The 21,749-nt window shown below is 36.7% G+C and overlaps 1 protein-coding gene and 1 non-coding gene across 14 annotated transcripts in view; both read left to right on the top strand.

Moving 5' to 3' along the window:
• The window catches only part of MAGI2 (membrane associated guanylate kinase, WW and PDZ domain containing 2), a 1,587,879-nt gene that overhangs the window by 135,266 nt on the left and 1,430,864 nt on the right, over positions 1–21,749 (top strand). The gene's annotated exons all lie outside the window — the stretch shown is intronic.
• Positions 25–131, top strand: LOC138849207 (U6 spliceosomal RNA). The gene has a single exon (XR_011387646.2). It is a non-coding gene; the product is annotated as a U6 spliceosomal RNA (small nuclear RNA).

Genomic DNA, 21,749 nt, shown 5'->3' with positions numbered 1-21,749 from the left:
ATAACTTTTAAAGTACTTCCTAATGGTGCTTGCCTCAGCATCATGTAACTAAAATTGGAATGATACAGAAAAGATTAATATAGCCCTTGTGCAAGGCTGCCACAAAAATTCATGAAGCATTTCGTATTTCCATATTTTTTTACTGCACTAAAAGCAAAGGGGCAGAAAGAAACTTTTGGGGATGATGCATGTTTATTACATGGAGTGTACTGTTAGTATCTAGGGTAGGAATAAATTCTAACTTATCAAACTGTGCATATTAAATACATACCAGTGTTTGTATTTAAATTATATCTCAATAAAGCTGTAAATAAAAAGAATGCTTCCTCCTGATAATTGGTATAGTGATTTGAAGATGGAGAAAATGTAAAATAAAACAATAAACCAAGAGAAGCAAAATAATATGTGGTACTTGGTATCTGAGTTGACTTAATTACAAATAGATGAGCAATAAATATGAGTTCAGATTCCCTGGACACGCTGACTAAAAAGAATTTCTTGGGCTGTATATTTTTTCATTGTGTCGTAGAAGAAAAAAACCATCTAAGTCAATCTGTAGAGAAAAAAAAAAAACTGTCCTGGCATTGACTTAGAGATAAAATTCATTTTGGTAGTTCTTTTGTAAAGGATATAGGACATATAATAGACCATGTCTTCAACTACAATTTTGTAAAAGACACATTTTGTTTCAACAGACATTTATTTTTATTGAGGATTTCATGGTGCTCAAGATATAATACTTCCTATTGACACAAGGGAGTTATTCTTGCAGAGAATGAAAAATAAGGTCTAAGACCTTTACTTTCTAAAGATTAATTTTTTTAAAAGTTGAACTAGAAGATCTGAAATTTCCTTGCAATATTTATAAATGTATCATTAAATGTGAGTATGGTACTGGAAATAAAAGAGGGAGGGATATCATAGGTAGGTATGTTGTCTGTGTGAAGTTCCAACTGGCAATCCATCTCTACTGCACCAGGAGTGCTTCTTAGGGATGCAGACAAGTCCAAGAAAACTAATTCACTAACCAGGTAGTGGAAACAAATGGAACTGAAGCTGAGGAGTGTAACTGTGGCTCCCAGGGCCAAGATATCATGATGATGGTTGTGAAAATGTATCCGGTTTTCTGTCTCGCATCCAAATGGTTTGGATTCCTGTCAGCTTGTCTAAAATTAGGAAATAAAAAATAAATGAAGGCAGGCTTTGAAAATCCACATCAGTTCAACCCATTGAAAATTCACCATAAGAGTTCAACTTTTTGAAATTTTAACCAGTTGAAATTATATGGTTTATTCTTAGCCATTCCAGGTTTAACCACAGCTTCATGTTCCTCATGAATTAGGCTCTCCTTGCCATTACAGGTAATAAACACTGTCTCCTTAACCAATGATGTTAATTTTTATGTCCTATCAGCTCTTTAAAATAGATATATTTACCATTTACAGGAAAATGTCACCTCCTTTTCTGTTGTTGGTGAGGCCTTACTTACATCACTACCAAGGAGTTAGCTCTCAGTAATTAACCAAATGGTTCTTTCCTTGTGTGCTTCCATTTGTTCAACAGATACTCAATCCAAGAGGTATCACCTCTTAGGAGTTGTGTGTGTGTGTGTGTGTGTGTGTGTTTAAAGTGCAAAAAAATTATTTGTACTCATGTCAATGTATAACATGAATGAAACTGACATTTATTAAATTCTGTTTATGAATTAAACACTCTGCCAACAACAGTTTTCTAAACAGAGGCTCATAGAAGTACACGAATTTTTCATAATCCTATGGGGAAAACCAGCATTAAATTCAAGTCTATTTATAATTAAAGCATTTGTTTGCCATTGGATATTCCTTTCCAATAGGAAAATGATAATAATTGTCACTTATTCTATATGCATTTTTGGCATTACTTGCCCTAATTTTCCAATATAAAGACTATGTACCTTCTCTGTGTCTTTAGATTTAAGGATCTTTCCACTAGAATCCTATGTTGTCAGATGCAGAAAAATGATCTGGTTCATTGGATATAGTTTGCAATCATGTTTATAATACTTTTGAGTTCATGCTGGTTAGCCTTCCCTAATTCAATATGTTCTCAATTTCCAAGAATAAACTGATGTAAGAGTTTCTGTATCTACAACATGGCTAAAGAAATCTTTAGATCCAGGACTGGTACTACTCCCTTCTTTGGGATCTTACGACAAATGGCCATCCAGAGGCTACCGTCCTGAATCAGAGTTTAAAAATAAATGGCAGGAGCTATTGAGTTATGAAAGCTGAAAGATACTGCTGCACATTCATACATGTATACATTCACACATTCACACATCCCTCTACCTTCTTTCTCATCCAAGTACTAACTAGGCCTGACCCTGCTTAAATTCCGAGATCAGCTGTAGACTACCTTCTCTCGTTATATACACACTTAAGTAAGAACTCGATGTACAATAGCTTGTCTAGGGAAAATCAACTCTCAAAAGACAAATAATATAAAAATAAATAACAGACAATGGATATAAAAACACCATTGGATTAAATGCAAAATGAACAATAAACTTGTGAACAAATGAGTATTATCAAGAAAAACCTTGGTACAGAGTAGATAGGAAAGTTGTGGCTGAAGTTTTACTATGCATTTAAATTTTTTTTAACTTTTATTTAGTGAATATAAATTTCCAAAGTACAGCTTATGGATTACAATGGCTTTCCCCCCCATAACTTCCCTCCCACCCGCAACCCTCCCCATTACTGCTCTCTCTCCCCTTCCATTCACATCAAGATTCATTTTCAATTCTCTTTATATACAGAAGATCAGTTTAGTATACATTAAGTAAAGGTTTCAACAGTTTGCACCCACATAGAAACACAAAGTGAAAAATACTGTTTGAGTACTCGTTATAGCATTAAATCACAATGTACAGCACATTAAGGACAGAGATCCTACATGAGGAGTAAGTGCATAGTGACTCCTGTTGTTGACTTAACAAATTGACACTCCTGTTTATGGCATCAGTAATCTCCCTATGCACCAGTCATGAGTTTCCAAGGCTATGGAAGCCTTTTGAGTTCGTCAACTCTGATCATATTTAGACAAGGTCATAGTCAAAGTGGAAGTTCTCTCCTCCCTTCAGAGAAAGGTACCTCCTTCTTTGAAGACCTGTTCTTTCCACTGGGATCTCACTCACGGAGATCTTTCATTTAGGTTTTTTTTTTTTTTTTTTGCCAGAGTGTCTTGGCTTTCCATGCCTGAAATACTCTCATGGGCTTTTCAGCTGGATCTGAATGACTTTAGGGCTGATTCTGAGGCCAGAGTGCTGTTTAGGACATCCACCATTCTATGAGTCTGCTGTGTATCTTGCTTCCCATGTTGGATCACTCTCCCCTTTATTTATTCTATCGGTTAGTATTAGCCTACACTAGTCTTGTTTATGTGATCCCTTTGACTATTAGTCCTTTCATTATGATCAATTGTGAACAGAAATTGATCACTTGGACTAGTAAGATGGCATTGGTACAGCCACCTTGATGGGATTGAATTGGAATCCCGTGGTATGTTTCTAACTCTACCATTTGGGGCAAGTCAGCTTGAGCATGTCCCAAATTGTACATCTCTTCCCTCTCTTATTCCCACTCTTATATTTAACAGGGATCACTTTTCAGTTAAATTTCAACACTTAAGAATAACTGTGTATTAATTACAGAATTAAACCAATAGTATTAAGCAGAACAGACAAAAAATACTAAGAGGAATAACGTATTAAGTTGATCATCAACAGTCAGGGCTATGGCTGATCAAGTCACTGTTTCTCATAGTGTCCATTTCACTTCAACAGGTTTCCTTTTTGGTGTTCAATCAGTTGTCACCGATCAGGGAGAACATATGATATTTGTCCCTTTGGGACTGGCTTATTTCACTCAGCATGATGTGTTCCAGATTCCTCCATTTTGTTGCAAATGACCGGATTTCACTGTTTTTGACAGCTGTATAGTATTCTGAAGAGTACATATCCCATAATTTCTTTATCCAGTCTACTGTTGATGGGCATTTAGGTTCGTTCCAGGTCTTAGCTATTGTGAATTGAGCTGCAATAAACATTAAGATGCAGACCACTTTTTTGTTTGCCAATTTAATTTCCTTTGGGTAAATTCCAAGGAGTGGGATGGCTGGGTTGAATGGTTGGGTTATATTCAGGTTTCTGAAGAATCTCCAGACTGACTTCCATAGTGGCTTGACCAGTTTGCATTCAACAGTGGGTTAGTGTCCCTTTTCCCCACATCCTCGCCAGCATCTATTGTTGGTAGATTTCTGTATGTGAGCCATTCTAACCGGGGTGAGGTGAAGCATCATTGTGGTTTTGATTTGCATTTCCCTGATTGCTAGTGATCCTGAACATTTCTTCATGTGCCTGTTGGCCATTTGGATTTCCTCTTTTGAAAAATGTCTATTGAGGTCCTCGGCCCATCTCTTAAGTGGGTTGTTTGTTTTGTTGTTGTGGAGTTTCTTGATTTCTTTGTAGATTCTGGTTATTAACCCTTTATCTGTTGCACAGTTTGCAAATATTTTTTCCCATTCTGTCAGTTGTCTCTTCACTCTCCTGACTGTTTCTTTTGCAGTACAGAAACTTCTCAATTTGATGCAATCCCAAATGTTAATTTTGGCTTTGACTGCCTGTGCCTCCCGGGTCTTTTCCAGCAAGTCTTTGCCGGTGCCAATATCTTGAAGGGTTTCTCCAATGTTCTCTAATAATTTGATGGTGTCGGGTCGTAGATTTAGGTCTTTAATCCATGTTGAGTGGATCTTTGTGTAAGGTGTAAGGTAGGGGTCTTGCTTCATGCTTCTGCATGTGGAAATCCAGTTTTCCCAGCACCATTTATTGAATATTTATTGAATAATATTGAATGAATATTTATTGAATATTTATTGAATATTGAATGTCCTTGCTCCAGGAGTTGATTTTAGATCCTTGATCAAATATAAGTTGGCTGTAGATGTTTGGGTTGATTTCGGGTGTTTCTGTTCTGTTCCATTGGTCTATCCATCTGTTTCTGTACCAGTACCATGCTGTTTTGATTACAACTGCCCTGTAGTATGTCCTGAAATCTGGTATTGTGATGCCTCCGGCTTTGTTTTTGTTGTACAAGATTGCTTTAGCTATTCGAGGTCTCTTGTGCCTCCATATGAATTTCAGCATCATTTTTTCTAGAACAGACTGCAGAAGAAAAATCATATGATTATCTCAATAGATGCCGAGAAAGCATTTGATAAAATTCAACACCCTTTTATGATGAAAACTCTAAGCAAATTGGGTATAGAAAGAACATTCCTCAATATAATCGAAGCAATTTATGAAAAACCCACGGCCAGCATCCTATTGAATGGGGAAAAGTTGGAAGCATTTCCACTGAGATCTGGTACCAGACAGGGATGCCCACTCTCACCACTGCTATTTAGCATAGTTCTGGAAGTTTTAGCCAGAGACATCAGGCAAGAAAAAGAAATTAAAGAATACAAATTGGGAAGGAAGAAGTCAAACTATCCCTCTTTGCAGATGATATAATTCTTTACTTAGGGGATCCAAAGAACTCTACTAAGAGACTATTGGAACTCATAGAAGAGTTTGGCAAAGTGGCAGGATTTAAAATCAATGCACAAAAATCAACAGCCTTTGTATACACAGACAATGCCACAGCTGAGAAAGAACTGCTAAGATCAATCCCATTCACAATAGCTACAAAAACAATCAAATACCTTGGAATAAACTTAACCAAGGATGTTAAAGATCTCTACGATGAGAATTTCAAAATCTTAAAGAAAGAAATAGAAGAGGATACCAAAAAATGGAAAATCTTCCATGCTCATGGATTGGAAGAATCAACATCATCAAAATGTCCATTCTCCCAAAAGCAATTTATAGATTCAATGCAATGCCAATCAAGATACTAAAATGTTAATAAATCTAGGCTGGTGCCATGGCTCAATAGGCTAATCCTCTGCCTTGCGTCGCCGGCACACCAGGTTCTAGTCCCAGTCAGGGCACCAGATTCTGTCCCGGTTGCTCCTCTTCCAGTCCAGCTCTTTGCTGGCCCGAGAGTGCAGTGGAGCATGGCCCAAGTCCTTGGGCCCTACACCCACATGGGATACCAGGAGAAGCGCTGGCTCATGGCTTCGGATCAGCACAGTGCGCCACCCGCAGTGCACTGGCCGCAGTGGCCATTGGAGGGTGAACCAACGTCAAAAGGAAGACCTTTCTCTCTGTCTCTCTCTCTCACTCTGCACTCTGTCAAAAAATTTTTTTTTTAATTTAAAAAATGTTGATAAATCTCTTATTTCTGTGAAGGAAGACCGTGAATCATAAATGCAAAAACTCCTGAAAGCAATAATGAGACCATGGGAGGAAATGGAATGTCAGTTGGTAGAATTCAGTGAAGTGGAAGAAACAAACCAAGGCTATCATGGAAATATAAAATAATTGTAAGGATCAGATATGAAAATAGAGAACAAAGCAAAGACAGAGGTAGGATAAATAAGATGATGCAAGCAAGTAAAATAGAAATAGAATTCCAAAAGGACTAGGGAGAAAAGGATAGATGTATAAATCAGGCAAAGCATAATCCATATATGTATAATTGAACTCTGAAGAAGGAAACCAACAATATAACAGAAAATATTTGAGAATATAATTGGAGAAAAAAGTTGCATACTGAAAAGAATATACAAATCTATTATATATGTGTATATATATATATATATACCAGTGAAAACCAACCTCAAACTTTCAACACTTAGATATGTCCACCTGCTACATGTGCTCAAGACATATGTACTAAAGATATAGCCTAGTGAATTTATTAACTGTCCTTTTTGAATAAAGTGGATCTGGGGTAGTATCCAAGTGTCTGAGTTTCGTTTTGTTATTTTTTGTTAAGAGAGAGTGAGAGGAAGGAAGGAAGGAAGGAAGGAAGGAAGGAATGAAGGAAGATAGGAAGGAAGGGAGGGAGAGAGGGCGGAGAGAGGGAGGGAAGAGGAGGGGGAGAAAGAAAGAAAAAGAGAAAGAAAGAAAGAAAGAAAGAAAGAAAGAAAGAAAGAAAGAAAGAAAGAAAGAAAGAAAGAAAGAAAGAGGAAGGAAGGAAGGAAGGAAGGAAGGAAGGAAGGAAGGAAGGAAGGAAGGAAGGGAGGGAGGGAGGGGGGGAGGGAAGGAGGGAGGAAGGGAAAGAAAGAAAAGAAAGAAAAAGAAAAGAGATGATGGGGGGAGGGAGGGAGGGAGGAAGGAAGGAAGGAAGGAAGGGAAGGAGGGAAGGAGCTGCTATCTCTTGGTCACTGCTCTAATGCCCTTGACAACTGGGGCCAGATCCTAGATGCAGAAACACAATCCCTGTCTCCCATGTAAGTGCAGGAACTCAATTACTTAGGCCATCACCACTGCCTCCCAGGTTCTGCACTGATGCATTGACAGGAAATGAGTCAGGATCTGGAGCTGGGAATCAAATCCAGCCACTCCAGCTTGGGAAAAAGCATCTTAACTACTACTGTTAGCTTTTAATGAATGACACAGAAAGTAGTCTGGGAGTAGAGGGGATGGGACGAGGAGAAATGTTGATCACATGGTACAAAGTTTAAGTTAGACTGCAGAATAAATTTTAGTTGGTAACAACAGTTAATAATGTATATTTCAAAAAAAAATAATGGACTTGTTAAGTTCTCACCACCAAAAAAAGATAAATTAGGTGATAGTTTATACTAATTAGCTTGATAGAATCTTTCTGTAACAATACATACATCAAAGCATCATATTGTATGGCATATACACACAATTATTATTTGTCAATTAAAAATAAATGTAAACCAGCCAGGCAGAAAAAAGACATTATTTATAGGAAGGGAAAAATGAACAGGCAAGCTTTAGGTCAATAGTACAAGACTTCTGAAATACTCAAGAAGGAAAATGTGATCAAAGAATCTTAGCCCAACCAAGATGTTTATTAAGTAAAGGCTAAAAAGAATATTGGATATGCCACTAATCAAGAAATGCTGCTCACCTACCAAAGACAGAGTTTCCACAAGTCAAAGGAAGGCAGGGAAGGTGATAGCCAAAGGACTGAAGTAAGCCCATAATACATATAACAGAAATAATACTAAAACAAATATATGGGTTAGATGAACATACAACATAAATTTTATGTCGTGGCAATTTAGAAAGATAGAAATAAAATTTGAAATGCAAAGTGGGTGGGGGAATGTTGGCAGTTTCTCCGAAAGCTAAACTGCAGTTACCATATGTGGAATACCATAGTTACGATATTTACTAATTACCTCATTTTAACAAAGTGGAGTCAAAGGATGTCACTGAATACTGATAAATAATAAAATTATAACATGGGATTTTTACACCTCAACATTATAAGATGGTAAGTAAATGTTATTTTAAAAGTTGTGCCGGCGCCGTGGCTCAATAGGCTAATCCTCCGCTTTGTGGCGCTGGCACATCGGGTTCGTTCTAGTCCTGGTCAGGGAGCCGGATTCTGTCCCGGTTGCCCCTCTTCCAGGCCAGCTCTCTGCTGTGGCCCGGGAGTGCAGTGGAGGATGGCCCAAGTGCTTGGGCCCTGCACTCCATGGGAGACCAGGAGAAGCACCTGGCTCCTGCATTCAGATCAGCGCTGTGCGCTGGCCGCAGCCAGCCTCGGTGGCCATTGGAGGATGAACCAATGGCAAAGGAAGACTTTTCTTTCTGTCTCTCTCTCACTGTCCACTCTGCCTGTAAAAAAAAAAAAAAAAAAAAAAAAGTTGTATTTATGGGCCTGCACTGTGGCTCACTTGGTTAATCCTCCGCCTGTAGCACCAGCATCCCATATATTGGCGCTGGGTTCTAGTCCTGGTTGCTCCTCTTCCAGTCCAGCTCTGTGCTGTGGCCTGGGAAGGCAGTGGAGGATGGCCCAAGTGCTTGGGCCCTGCACCTGCATGGAAGACCAGGAAGAAACACCTGGCTCCTGGCTTCAGATCATCACAGCACCAGCCGTAGTGGCCATTTGGGGAGTGTACCAACAGAAGGAAGACCTTTCTCTCTGTGTCTCTCTCTCACTAACTGTGCCTGTCAAATAAAAAATAATAAATAAAACAGTTGTTATTTATTTATTTATTTATTTGAGAAACAAAGAGACAAACAGAGCTGGTTCATTTCTCAAATGCCTGCAGTGGCTGGGACTGAGTTCAGACAGGGTTCAGAAATACAATTTGAATCTCCCACATGGGTAGCAGGAACCCAGTTATTGAGCCAACACTGTTGCCTCCTAGAGTTTGCATTTGCAAAAGCCATAGCTGGGAAGCAAACCCAAGCACTCTAATGTGAGATGCAGGCATCTTAAATACCAGGCTAAAAGTCTACTCCCTATTACTTTTTAAAAAAAATCATGTGAAATTGTCAGATTGCAGTGGTCAGACCAAAAGGTTTGGGATGATAATATGGGTATTTAAAAATGTCCAACTAAAAATTGAGTAATCTTTAAAAATGTAATGGGGTACAGAACACAGAATACTGATTAACAGAGACTGACGGGAGAGAGGATTACAAGGAGTTTGGATTTAAAAATAGGCTCAATTGGGTGTGGTTCATTAATTGTGACAAGATAATGTGAGATAATAACAAGAGAAATGGGGTGATGGGCATATGGGACCTCTTGGTATTATTACTTGAAATTTTTGTTTTGTATGTTTAAAAACCTATTCTGAAATAAAATATTAAAAATAGTAAAATGAAACAAAAGAGAAAAATAATGAATGTATGTTTCTCCCTAGAAGATACTATGAAAATAATTTATAGCAAAACATAACTATAAAATAAATATCCATGTTCTTTCTTGTACTTGATTTTGTGGAAAATGCAGTGTAGTGCACGAAATCATGGTTAAGTTGAGACTATGAACCTAATGAAAATAATCAACAATTCAATGCCTGCTGGCTTTTGGTACCCAACACACATTTCTATGGATATAGAATCAGAATCAGAATGTTTTTTGCTTTGCTTGGTTGTGAGTGCTGAAGAGTCAAGAAAGCACTAACCCTTTCCAGGAAGTAAGTCTTTTAAAGGAGCACCTATAAAGCTGTCTTATCATTTACATTGGTGTGCAAAACTCCTAACTCTTTGGCTCATGAGAGCAAAAAGATGTTACAAAGTACTTTATGGGATATGGCATATTTTTAGGGTCCCAAACACTTTCAAGAATCTGGTTAAAGCAGTATGTGTTTCCTCAAGGAAATTGTACAAGTCATATGTCACCTACACAGGTGCTGCTCAACTTGCAATGGGAGTATGTCCTGATTAACACATGTAAGTTGAAAATACATATAATACACCTAATCTCCTGACCATCCTAATTTAGAAACTCAGAACACTGTAAAGTATCAGTTGTATACCCTTGTCATGGTGTGGCTGGCTTTGAGCTCACTGGCACTGCCCAGTATAAGAGAGTACCATACCTGAGGAAAGATAAAAATTCAAAAGTGTGCAGTTCCTACAGAAAACATAACACCTCTGTAAAGCTGAGAAATGATGTCTAAGCATTGAAACTCAAGGACACTCTGTAACTGTGTGGGATTCACGGAGCCCCTGTAGATCATCCAGGGAGACCTCAGGTTTGTGGACTCTGAGTTAGTGTCTCCGGCTTAAAAAGTTCTTTAGGCTATGACTGTTCCTCTTGTTTCCACTGTTCCTCTTGTTGATCAGAACCAGGTGCTACTGATAGCTCTGAAAGAAGGCAGGCTGATAAAACAGCATTGAAAACCCCTCTAAGCTATCTCTTTCATTTCTGTCTGAAGTGTAGGAGTGGCTGGTTGCAAAATCTGGTCCATAGACCATGCACACCAGAAACAGCTGGATTCTGGTTTAAAAAAAGAAGTCAGTTTGTTTTTAAAGCACACATTGCACTAGAGAAAGCAGGAGCAACTGCAACATCAGAGCTGGGCTCCTGATTCTCCAAACCATGTGTAGAAGAACAACAATAAATAGCCCCACCCATAGTCCCACTGCCCGGGAAAATGAAATATTTGAGTCACAGCAGTTGGTTGCCAAAAAGGAGTCATTAATCATTATATATCCAAAGGTTCTTTTTTTTCTATTTTAAAATGACTGACATTCTAAGATTTACCACATGCCCAGCCTGTATATTTTACCTTCATTGCAGCTCAGTGATCATTTGTCCTAAAAATGGGGAGGATGATGTTCCTGGGTCACTAACCACTCGTTTGTATGCAGCTCAGTGTGGTTGGGGATGCTAAGCAGCTCGCATGGGATAGCTGACTAGTTGGCACACTTTCACACACCATGATTAAGCTTTCAGTTACTCATCCGGCTGGTAGACAAGTCAGAGCCTCATATGCTGTCTTTTAGCCTGAGATCAGACTGTGCTTTATGAATGAGTGTTGTCACACATGGTTATCTCAGTGGACATTGTGGTACAATTTAGAGAATGCTTTTGCCCAACAGATATCCACTATGGTACTTTTTCAAGAGTGATTTCATGTCAAGATTTACAGATTAAAGCCATAACCTTTGTCCCAAAAAGGACTGATACCATCTTGATCTCAAGTTTGACCTAACACCTCAGATTACTTCATTCAAACCTGGGTTCATCTCTTTCTGTGCCAGCTGGTTTGTGTGGTTCTTTCTCTTCACAATTTTCTTTATTTTCATGTGAAGTGAAACTGGATATATACAGGAATGTGCACAAAATATTTAATGTAGTATTCTGTGCCCGTGGGCCTATGCAGCAGTCTCATATGCTTCAATTTGTTACTGCACTTCTTTGGAATTCACAATGAACTTCACAGTGAAATGTACAATATAAAATGCCCTCAATTTCACACATATTTAAGGCAAAAAGATCTCTTGAAAACTATAAGTGCAAAGTCTCTGAACAAAGTGAACTTTTGATACTTAGAAAGTAAGGATTTAAATTCTGTGGATTTCAGTTTCAGATTTAGTTATTTTTAATAGATAGTTTTGGCCGGCGCCGTGGCTCAATAGACTAATCCTCTGCCTACGGCACCAGCACACCGGGTTCTGGTTCCGGTTGGGGTGCTGGATTCTGTCCCGGATGCTCCTCTTCCTGTCCAGCTCTCTGCTATGGCCCAGGAGTGCAGTGGAGGATGGCCCAAGTCCTTGGGCCTGCACCCGCGTGGGAGACCAGGATAAGCACCTGGCTCCTGGCCTCGGATCAGCGCAGTGCACCAGCCACGGTACGCCGGCCGCAGCGGCCACTGGGGGGTGAACCAACGGAGAAGGAAGACCTTTCTCTCTCTCTCTCTCTCTCTCTCTCTCACTGTCCACTCTGCCTGTCAAAAAAAAAAATAGTTTTGTGCATATTTAAAGTCTGCAACATAATATTGTGAGCTACACGTAGTAAAATGCTTGACAGATGACTATCCACGAACATGTGGAGTATCTCATGGAGTTAATTTGTTTGTGATACGAGTAGCTAAAATCGCGTATTTAACAAAAATGTCTAGTATAATGCCATTTTATTAACTGTGGCTTTCATGCTGTTCATTAGATCTCTAGACTTGTTCATTCTACATATCTGCTACTTTGACCTGCTTCCCTCCTCCTCCCTTTCAGCTGCCCACATGACCACGTTTCATTCTCTATGTGTCATTATTCAGCCTTTTTAAAAATGGAGATCCTACCATTTATCACAGGGTGGATGGACCTGGAAGTCGTTATAGTAAATAAGATAAGCCAGATACAGAAAGAAAAAGAGTGCATGGTCTCATAAGTGGAAGCTCAAAAGAAAAAGGCAGATATTCAGATTTTATTGTTAAAAACCACTGTTAGCATTTAAAAAATACCATTACTCTTTCCTCTGAAAACACTCTTTAAATTTTATTCATTCTTCGGATTTTGTGAATATGTACCTTGTAAATGAATTATTGAAAAGCTCTTTTTTCCTTCTGGTACATAAGTTGTTTTATTTTCAAGTTGGTCATATTTTAAACTATATAATTCATAACAATATTTAATTAATCCTATACTATTATATTAGTGAGTCCAGATTTTATTTTTAAAAATGACTCTACCATAAACATTTTATAGCACTGCACAATATACTAGTGTTTAAGAAGTTGGGCTTTGAAGTTGAGGAGATTAAACCTCAAATCCTGGCAATGTCTTTTAATGGCTGTGTGACTATAGAGGCATTGCTTACCTTCTCCAAGCCACTGTCTGCCTATATTCCACCAGGCATGGGGAACCTTTTTTCTGCCAAGGGACATTTGGATAGTGATAACATTATTTGCAGGCCATAAAAAATTTTCAACTTAAAAATTATCCTGCTATGGATTTATTGAATTTCGAGTCCTGCTTGTAGTTGCTTTGACAGGGCCAGACCAAATGATTTTGCAGGACTTTATTGACCCACGGGCCATATGTTCCCTCCCCTGTTCTAAATAGATATAAAATACTGCCTTCCTAATAGAGCTGTCCTGAGAATTAAGTGAAGTAATCTATGCAAACCAATACAGTATTAGCTGTTGTTATGATGATAGAGTTTGCTGTTCTCAATTATTGAGTTTATCTCCCAAGAATAGGGATATTGGTCAGATGGCATGGAAACTCATCCATTTAATCATAATATATTTCAATATCTACTCTGCGATGTGCTAAAAGAATGTGATATGGTTCCAAATAAGAGCTATTTTCAGTTTGGAAGACAGGCATTACATGAAGTGATTGTACTTAACTACAGTGTTACAGAAGATAAAGTGCTGAGTGTTAAAGAAATACAGGCTGAGAAATACTCCTGTATAGACTGATTTTAAAATATTGAACTTTTAATTTATATGTGAGACTAATGAACCTGGTTACTAAAATCCCCAATAGCTTTTAACTAATTTTTTCTTTATTTGCTTAACAGACATAAAGTGTTATTTCCTTTCAAAATAGTATTTTATCTAATTCTTCACTTTAAATGTATTTGTATATATAACTTGTATATTATGTAATTTGTATATCATATAATTCTAGGTTAAAATTTGTCACAAAGATTTACCCATCCTTTCCATGTGGCTATGTTTTTAGGATAGTAAAATTATCTTAGTAGTTATTTTGGATTCTCCCTTAGCTTACTTTTTTTTAAAACTATTTTTCTGATGTTAAGTTTTTTGGTTATTGTACCAAAGCCTTGCAGTTTTATATTATCACATATAATTTATAATTTCTTCCATGGCTTCATGATCTATATTGTACATTTTCAAAGGACTTTTTTTATTCTCAACACTGGGAGTTTTCTTGCTGTATCCAAAATGCCATTGATATCACAATAAGAATTATTTTCCATTTTGTATACATGAGCCATGGTTACTAATGTTCACTCAGTTACTAATGTTCACTCAGCACTATGCAGAGCAGCAAAATGAAGCTTGAAACCGCAACTCCAAAACTTTTCTCTGATGAAAATAAACTATGCTAATGATTGTATATCTTTCCATTTGTATGGACAGAAAGTGATTCATGTTGTCAGCTTCGAGAGATCTTCAGGATGTGGGCATGTTTCACAGAGTAACTTCCTCCAAATTAAATGTGACCTCCACAATGTACATTTATATTTATGTTGTCCTTTTAAAATGGTGATTCATCAGTCCATTACTAATGAATGGAAACCAAAAACCAATTGTTTCTGAAATTGCAACATGAATGCTAGTTTATAGACTTTTGCGTAATATTTTGAAAACATTCCTTTTGGACCACATTTGAATATTCTTAAAATAATCCATGAAAATTGTTTGTAATTGTATATGTCATAAATGTATAATACAATTATACTTTCAAGAATGATCTTATGAAGAGGGACAGGCTACTAGAATTTACTCAATCTGAGGATAGACCATGGCATTGTTAAAGCTTCCCAATTACAGATTTTTTTTTTAAAGATTTGTTTATTTATTTGAAAGTCAAGTTGCACAGAGAGAGGAGAGGCAGAGTGAGAGAAAGAGGTCTTCCATCAGCTGGTTCACTCCCCAGTCGGCTGCAACCAACAAAGGTGGGCCAATCTGAAGCCAGGAGCCAGGAACTTCTTCCAGGTCTCCCATGTGGATGCAGGGGCCCAAGGACTTGGGCCATCTTCTGTTGCTTTCCCAGGCCATAGCAGAGAGCTGGATTAGAAATGGAGCAGCCAGGACTCAAACCAGTGCCCATATGGGATGCCAGCACTGCTACACCACAGCGCTGACCCTCAATTACAAATCTTTGATGGGAAACATCATGGGTTGGTCAGTTTGTTCTGTCTTATATTGAAGATTCTCAACTAAGTTCTCCAAAATATCAGGAGCAGTATGGCCAGAGACACAGATTAATTCATCATTCATTTGTTATAAAGAGAACTGACTTCATGTAGTTCATAGATACAGTTCTAAGAATTTAATGACATTTCCCTCCTTGCCCCCGCTAGTCCCCTTCCTTCCTTCCTTCCTTCCTTCCTTTGTTCTACGATTTTTATGATAGCAGAGACTGGCGTTGTGGCATAATGTGTAAAGCTGCTGCCTGTGACACTGACACGGGCATCCCATGACACTGGTTTTTGTCCTGGCTGATTGCTTCCTATACAGCTCCCTTCAAACAGCCCAAGTGTTTGGGCCTTTGCCACCTACGTAGGAGACCTGGATAAAGCTTCTGGCTCCTGGCTTCAGCCTGGCCCTGTACTGACCATTGCAGCCTTCTGGTGAATGAACAAGCAGATGGAAGATCTCCCTCTCTCTGTCTCTCCCTCTCTTTCTTTAATTCTGACTTTCAAAATAAATAAATATACCTTTAAGAAAATATTAAATTTTGTACCCTATTCTTAATTTATTTTATTTTGGTTGATTTTTACATTGTTCTTATATACTTAGAGTATTTGTTGAGTATCTTAGTACACCTGACTGAACTGAATGTTTGAGGCAATACAAAAAAATTGCATAATGCCAGTTCTGCTGTAAATTAGTGTAGCATTGGTCCACAATATAATTTACATTTAAAAACATTATCTATGAAAGACATTGAGACAATATATGAAAATAATCCTAAAATAAATATAATTAAAATATAAAATAACATTTCCAACCTATTGGGAACTGAAATAACCATTTCCCTATTTTGTGATTCTTAACCATGTCCACTGACATTATCAATAAATATAAATATTGTAATAGACATTTGGATATCCATTATCTTATGTAATATTCATACCCCAGTGAGGTTGATAACATTAATCCTGTTTTATGGATAAGGAAATGGAACAATAATTTTACCTAAGAAGTAAAGAAGCAGAACGAGAATATGAATCCACGTTTCCTAATACCATGCCCTTTTTTCAGTCCAAGGTCACGTCTGTGTCTCAAAAGTGCTTACCAGATGTATGTGTGGATGAAATGAATGTATAGATGGTAGATAATTGGATTGCAAATCTATTTCATTATTCATTCATAGTCTCTTATCATTTAACTCTGAGTTACTGTATTTGTCCTGGAAGCAAATTTTTATCCCTCAAAGGAAGAAGAATTATCAATTGCTACTGAAGAGTAATTAATTCAAGTTGATTACTTGTAAAATTCTTAGAACATACTGACCTGATGCAATTTTCCTCTTGAATTGTTAGTGTTATTTTCCATTAACTGACAACTGTGTGTTTTTATTTCATTGTTGTTTATATCAAATGTAAATGTTTTGAAAATGACCCTACTTAACAAATTAATTAAACACTCATTAAAATCCTCTTTATGCCTGCATCAGTAATTTAAATGGATTTGAATATCATGTTAAGACTCTGGTTTATGAACTCAGGGAAATAGTAAGCACTACTTAATAATCTGTACATACATGCCATGATGCTCAATGCGCTTTTCTTTGACTAAACAATTTCACATTTAAATTCCAAGTTTAATCTCAGTTTTCCAAACTGGAAGGTCAATACCATTTGTTAGAATAAAATGACTTTTCTTCATTTCTGTAGAGATAGGAAGAGCAGAATTATTATCCCAGGTTCAGCTGAGCTTGTAACGAAGGCTCAACCAGTCACTTACCTTCAGACATCAAGTTCTAAATAATCCTTGCAAGTGGTGCAGTCACTGAACTCAGACTAAACAGTTCCCATTATGTGGTGCTTCCTATACTTGGGAATGGGGCTGGTGATTATGGGGAACTTAAAAACGCGGGTAATGTTGATAATGAAATTAAGAGCTTTTAAAAAGAATAAAATTACACTTATTTTATAAGTGCCTATTTAAACTTCTAAAATTAGGATTTGTTTGAAAGAGATGTGGGTGTTTGAGAGAATGCTAGAAACCAAAACTTGGCATACAAAACAAATACACTAATCAGATGAATGGATAAATAAAATGGGGACTATATGCACAATGGAATGCTATTCACCAACAAAAAATGAAATCCTGCCATTTGCAGGAAATTGGATAGATCTGGAAACATCCTGTTAAGTGAAATAAGCCAGACATAGAAACAAAATGCCTCATGCTCTCCCTCTTTTGTGGGAGCTAAAGAACTTAATCTGAACTCAAAATATTGAATATAAAGGCCGGGAAGGATAGAGGGACTTTGGATAGAAAGAATTAAGAAGAAGTTGGGGATGTGGTTCATTAATTGTGAAAAATACAGCACAGTAATTTGAAACATTTATATGGGAAGTTTGGTGCGGTTTATTCATTGTGACAAGTATCTCATACTAATATGTTAACAGGGAAGCTGGGTATGGGGTATATGGGAATTCTGTATTCATAATTTTTGTTCTGTAAATTTAAAACTATTCTGAAATGAAAAATTAAAAACTATACTCAGTAAATTCATTTTATTGATATAGACTGTGTAATAGTAGGCACCAGCCTTATTAATATGTAATTGGAGAGAAATATAAGACAATATTTATGTTATTTATGACCTATTGTGCTTTAACAGTCAAGCTACATAAATTTCCAGATCAAAGCCCTTTGGGTCTACATAGACAGCATCAAAAATCAACTAATCCAAAAGAAGCAAAGTGGGCAGAGGAATATATTTACACATCAAGAAGACAAATATCTGCATGGAAATCTATGGACTTGGAAGCATGTGTGGCATGGAGTATCATTTCACATAAAAGTAGAAGTGTGGAATATTAGTGATCAAGTGGATGTTATTGATAAAAGCTAATGAACACATATCTCAGTAAGATGCATGAAAAGCAGGTATTCAGATATGCATTAACTTTTTCATGGACTATTTATTGAGTCTTTATAGCCTTCAAGCAATGGTCAGAATGCTCATGGGGATATCAATTTAATGATACAGTACCTTTACCTGAGCAAAAACTAAAGTCCTTTCTATATTATGTCCTGACTTATAGGTTATTTTAAATTTATGTGAGAAGTAAGTAACAGCTGCTATCTACTGAGTACCACTGTAATTTTTAATTTTTTAAAAAATTGTTTAGTGTTTAACAGATTCAATATAGTTCAAGATACTTTTCAAATAATATATTTCCTTCCTTCTCCTTTCTTTTGCCTCCATTCATTCTATCTTTCCTTTCTTCCTTACTTCCATCCTTCTATCCTTCTTATTGCCTTCCTTCCTTCCTTTCTTCTTTTTCCTGTACCTTCTTTCTTCTTTTTTAGTTTTTGAGATAATATATTTTTTGACAGGCAGAGTTAGACAGAGAGAGACAGAGAGACAGAGAGAAAGATCTTCCTTCTGTTGGTTCACCCCTCACATGGCCTCTATGGCCAGCGCGCTGTGCTGATCCGAAGCCAGGAGCCAGGTGCTTCCTCCTGGTCTCCCATGCGGGTGCAGGGCCCAAGCACTTGAGCCATCCTTCACTGCCTTCTCAGGCCACAGCAGAGAGCTGGACCGGAAGAGGAGCAACCAGGACAGAATCCGGCGCCCCGACTGGGACTAGAACCCCGAGATACCAGCGCCGCAGGCGGAGGATTAGCATAGTGAGCCAAGGTGCCAGCTGAAATAATATACTTTTAATTTACATTACATTCAAGGTCTTAATGTTCCACCAAATAAAGAGTTCAATACATAAAAAATAAAAAAAAAACCTTAGTTCAGCAAGAATTTAGACAAGAGCTACAAATGATAATCAAATGGAAGGATGATCATGTCACCCATATACAGTAAATTTTAAAGTAATCACAGATATTAAAACTATAGTAGCATAGTGTTCTTAACCATTGATTTGACAATGGTATAAATCAAAGTTTGACAAAACTTTATTTGCAACAATAGTGATATGCACAGCAATTTCTTTTTTTGTTTTTGTTTTTTAATAATTTTTTTCTTTTTTAATTTTATCACCCATATATATGAGAGAACATGCTATATTTGTTTTACTGTGTCCAGCTTATTTAACTCAACATGATGTCCTCTAGTTACATCCATTTTACTGCAAGTGGTAGAAGTTCATTCTTTTTTATACCTTAATAATATTCCATTGTGTGTGTGTGTGTGTGTGTGTGTGTGTGTGTCCCATTTTCCTTCTTCACTCATCTGTTGAAGAACACCTTGGTTGATTCTATATTTTGGCTATTGTGAACAACACTGCTATAAACATAGTGGCATGGATATTTCTTTGATGCAAAGTATTCTTGTCTTTTTGGCATATACTCAGTAGTGAGATGAAGACAAGTCTATTTCTTATTTTTGAAGAATTATCCACACTGTTTTCCACAGTGGCTACAGTAATTCATATTCCCTCCAAGAGTATATAAGTGTTCCCCCTTCTCCACATCTTCATCAGCATTTCTTACTCTCTGTCTTTTTTTATTTTAGCCTTTCTGGCAGGGCTGAAGTGATATCTCATTGCAGTTTTGATTTGCATTTCCCTGATGGCTAGTGATACGGAGCATTTCTTTTCATATATTTGTTGGCCATTTGTATTTTTTCTTTTGAGAAGTGAATATTGAGGTCATTTGCCCATTTCTTAAGTGGATAGTTTGTTTTGTTGAGTTTTTTTAAGTTGTTGATATATTACGGATGTTAAACCTTTGTATCTCACAAATGTTTTTCCCCATTCTGTTGTATGTCTCCTCATTCTATTGATTTTTTTCCTTTGCTGTCAGAAGCTTCTGAGTTTGATATAACCCCATTTGCTTAGTTTTGCTTTTGTTGCCTGTGCTTTGAAGGTCTTATTCAAGAAGTTGATACCTACACCATTGTCTTACATTTTTTTCCAGCACCTTCATAGCCTCAGGTCTTAAATTTAGGTCTTCGGTCCATATTGAGTTAATTTTTATAGATTGTTAGATAAATAGATCTAATTTCATTACTCCACATATATACATCCAATTTTGCCAGTACCATTTGTTGAAGATTTTATCCTTACTCTTAGCATGGACTAGGCACTTTTGTCAAGTTGACTGTGTGTATATGGATTAATTTAAGGGCTGTATATTCTGTTCCATTGATTTGTCTGTTGGTTTTTATGCCAGTACCATGCTGTTTTAATTACTATTTTTTAAGTATCCTTTGAAGTCAGGTGTTATGATGCATATCCAACTTGATTTTTTTGTTGTTATAGTTCAGGTTTCCTTTGGCTGTTCTGGGTCTTTTGTGATTCCATATGAACTTTAGGGTTGTTTTTTCTAATTCTATAAAGAATGTCATTGGTATTTTGATAGGAATTGCATTCAACCTGTAGATTTCTTTAGGTAATATAGACATTTTAATTATTGTGATTCTTCTGATCTATGATCAAGGAATATCTTTCCATTTTTTATATTCTTGCTGATCTCTTTCATCAATGATTTATAATTTTAGTTGTCAGGATCTTTCAATTTTTTGGTTAATTTTATTCTTAAATATTTGATTTTTGTGGCTATTGTGAATGGAATTTTTTTATTTCTCTGTTAGTGAGTTTATTAGTAGCATATAAAAAAGCTACTGTTTTATTTTCTGTATGTTTACTTTGTAACCTGCAATTTTATTGAATTCGTTCTTCAGTTCTAACAGCTTTTGTTGGTGTGCTTAAGTTTTTCCACATAGAACATCATGTCATCTACAAATATGGATATTTTTATTTCGTATTTGATGCCCTTTATTTCTTTCTACTCTATAATTGCTCTTGCTAAAACTTCCATTATGATATTGAATAAAAGTGGTGAAAGTGGACCGTTGTCTTGTCCCATATCAGACAGGAAATGCTTTCAAGCTTTTCCCCATTCAATACAATGTAGGCTGTTGGTTTAATCATATATAGCTCTTAAAATTTTGAGGTATGTTCCTTCTAGACCTAATTTGTGGAGAGTTTTTATCATGAAGGGGTGTTGAATCTATTAAATGCTTTCTCTGCATCTATTGAGATGACCATATGGTTTGGTTCATTCTGTTGACGTAATTTATGATCTTTATTGATTTCTATTGTTGAACCGCCCATGCATGATAAATTCCACTTGATTATAATGTGTGTGTTTTTTTATGTGGTTTTGGATTTGGTTTGCTAGTATTTTGTTGAGAATCTTTGCTTCTATGTTCATCAAGGATATAAGTCTATAATTTTCTTGTTGTGTCTTTGGTGTCTAGTTTGTTCTTGTTTTTCTAAGTCTTGAAAATACATCATTAGATTATTTATTTTGAGGCATTTCACTTTTTTAATGTAAGCACCTAATGCTGTAAACTCCCTTTTAATATTTTTTCTGTATCCCACGGATTTTGGTAAGTTGTGTTTTCATTTTAATTTTTTTCAAGAAAAATTTTTAGTTCCTTTTTAATTTCTTCAATGACCTATTGATCATTCAGTTTAAATGCA

This window comes from Oryctolagus cuniculus, chromosome 3 (assembly GCF_051225735.1).
Source record: "Oryctolagus cuniculus isolate XC-2025 breed Fujian yellow rabbit chromosome 3, ASM5122573v1, whole genome shotgun sequence".
Taxonomy (NCBI): domain Eukaryota; kingdom Metazoa; phylum Chordata; class Mammalia; order Lagomorpha; family Leporidae; genus Oryctolagus; species Oryctolagus cuniculus.
The sequence above is the reverse complement of the archived record's forward strand: the minus strand, read 5'-3'. Positions and strand labels throughout refer to the sequence as shown.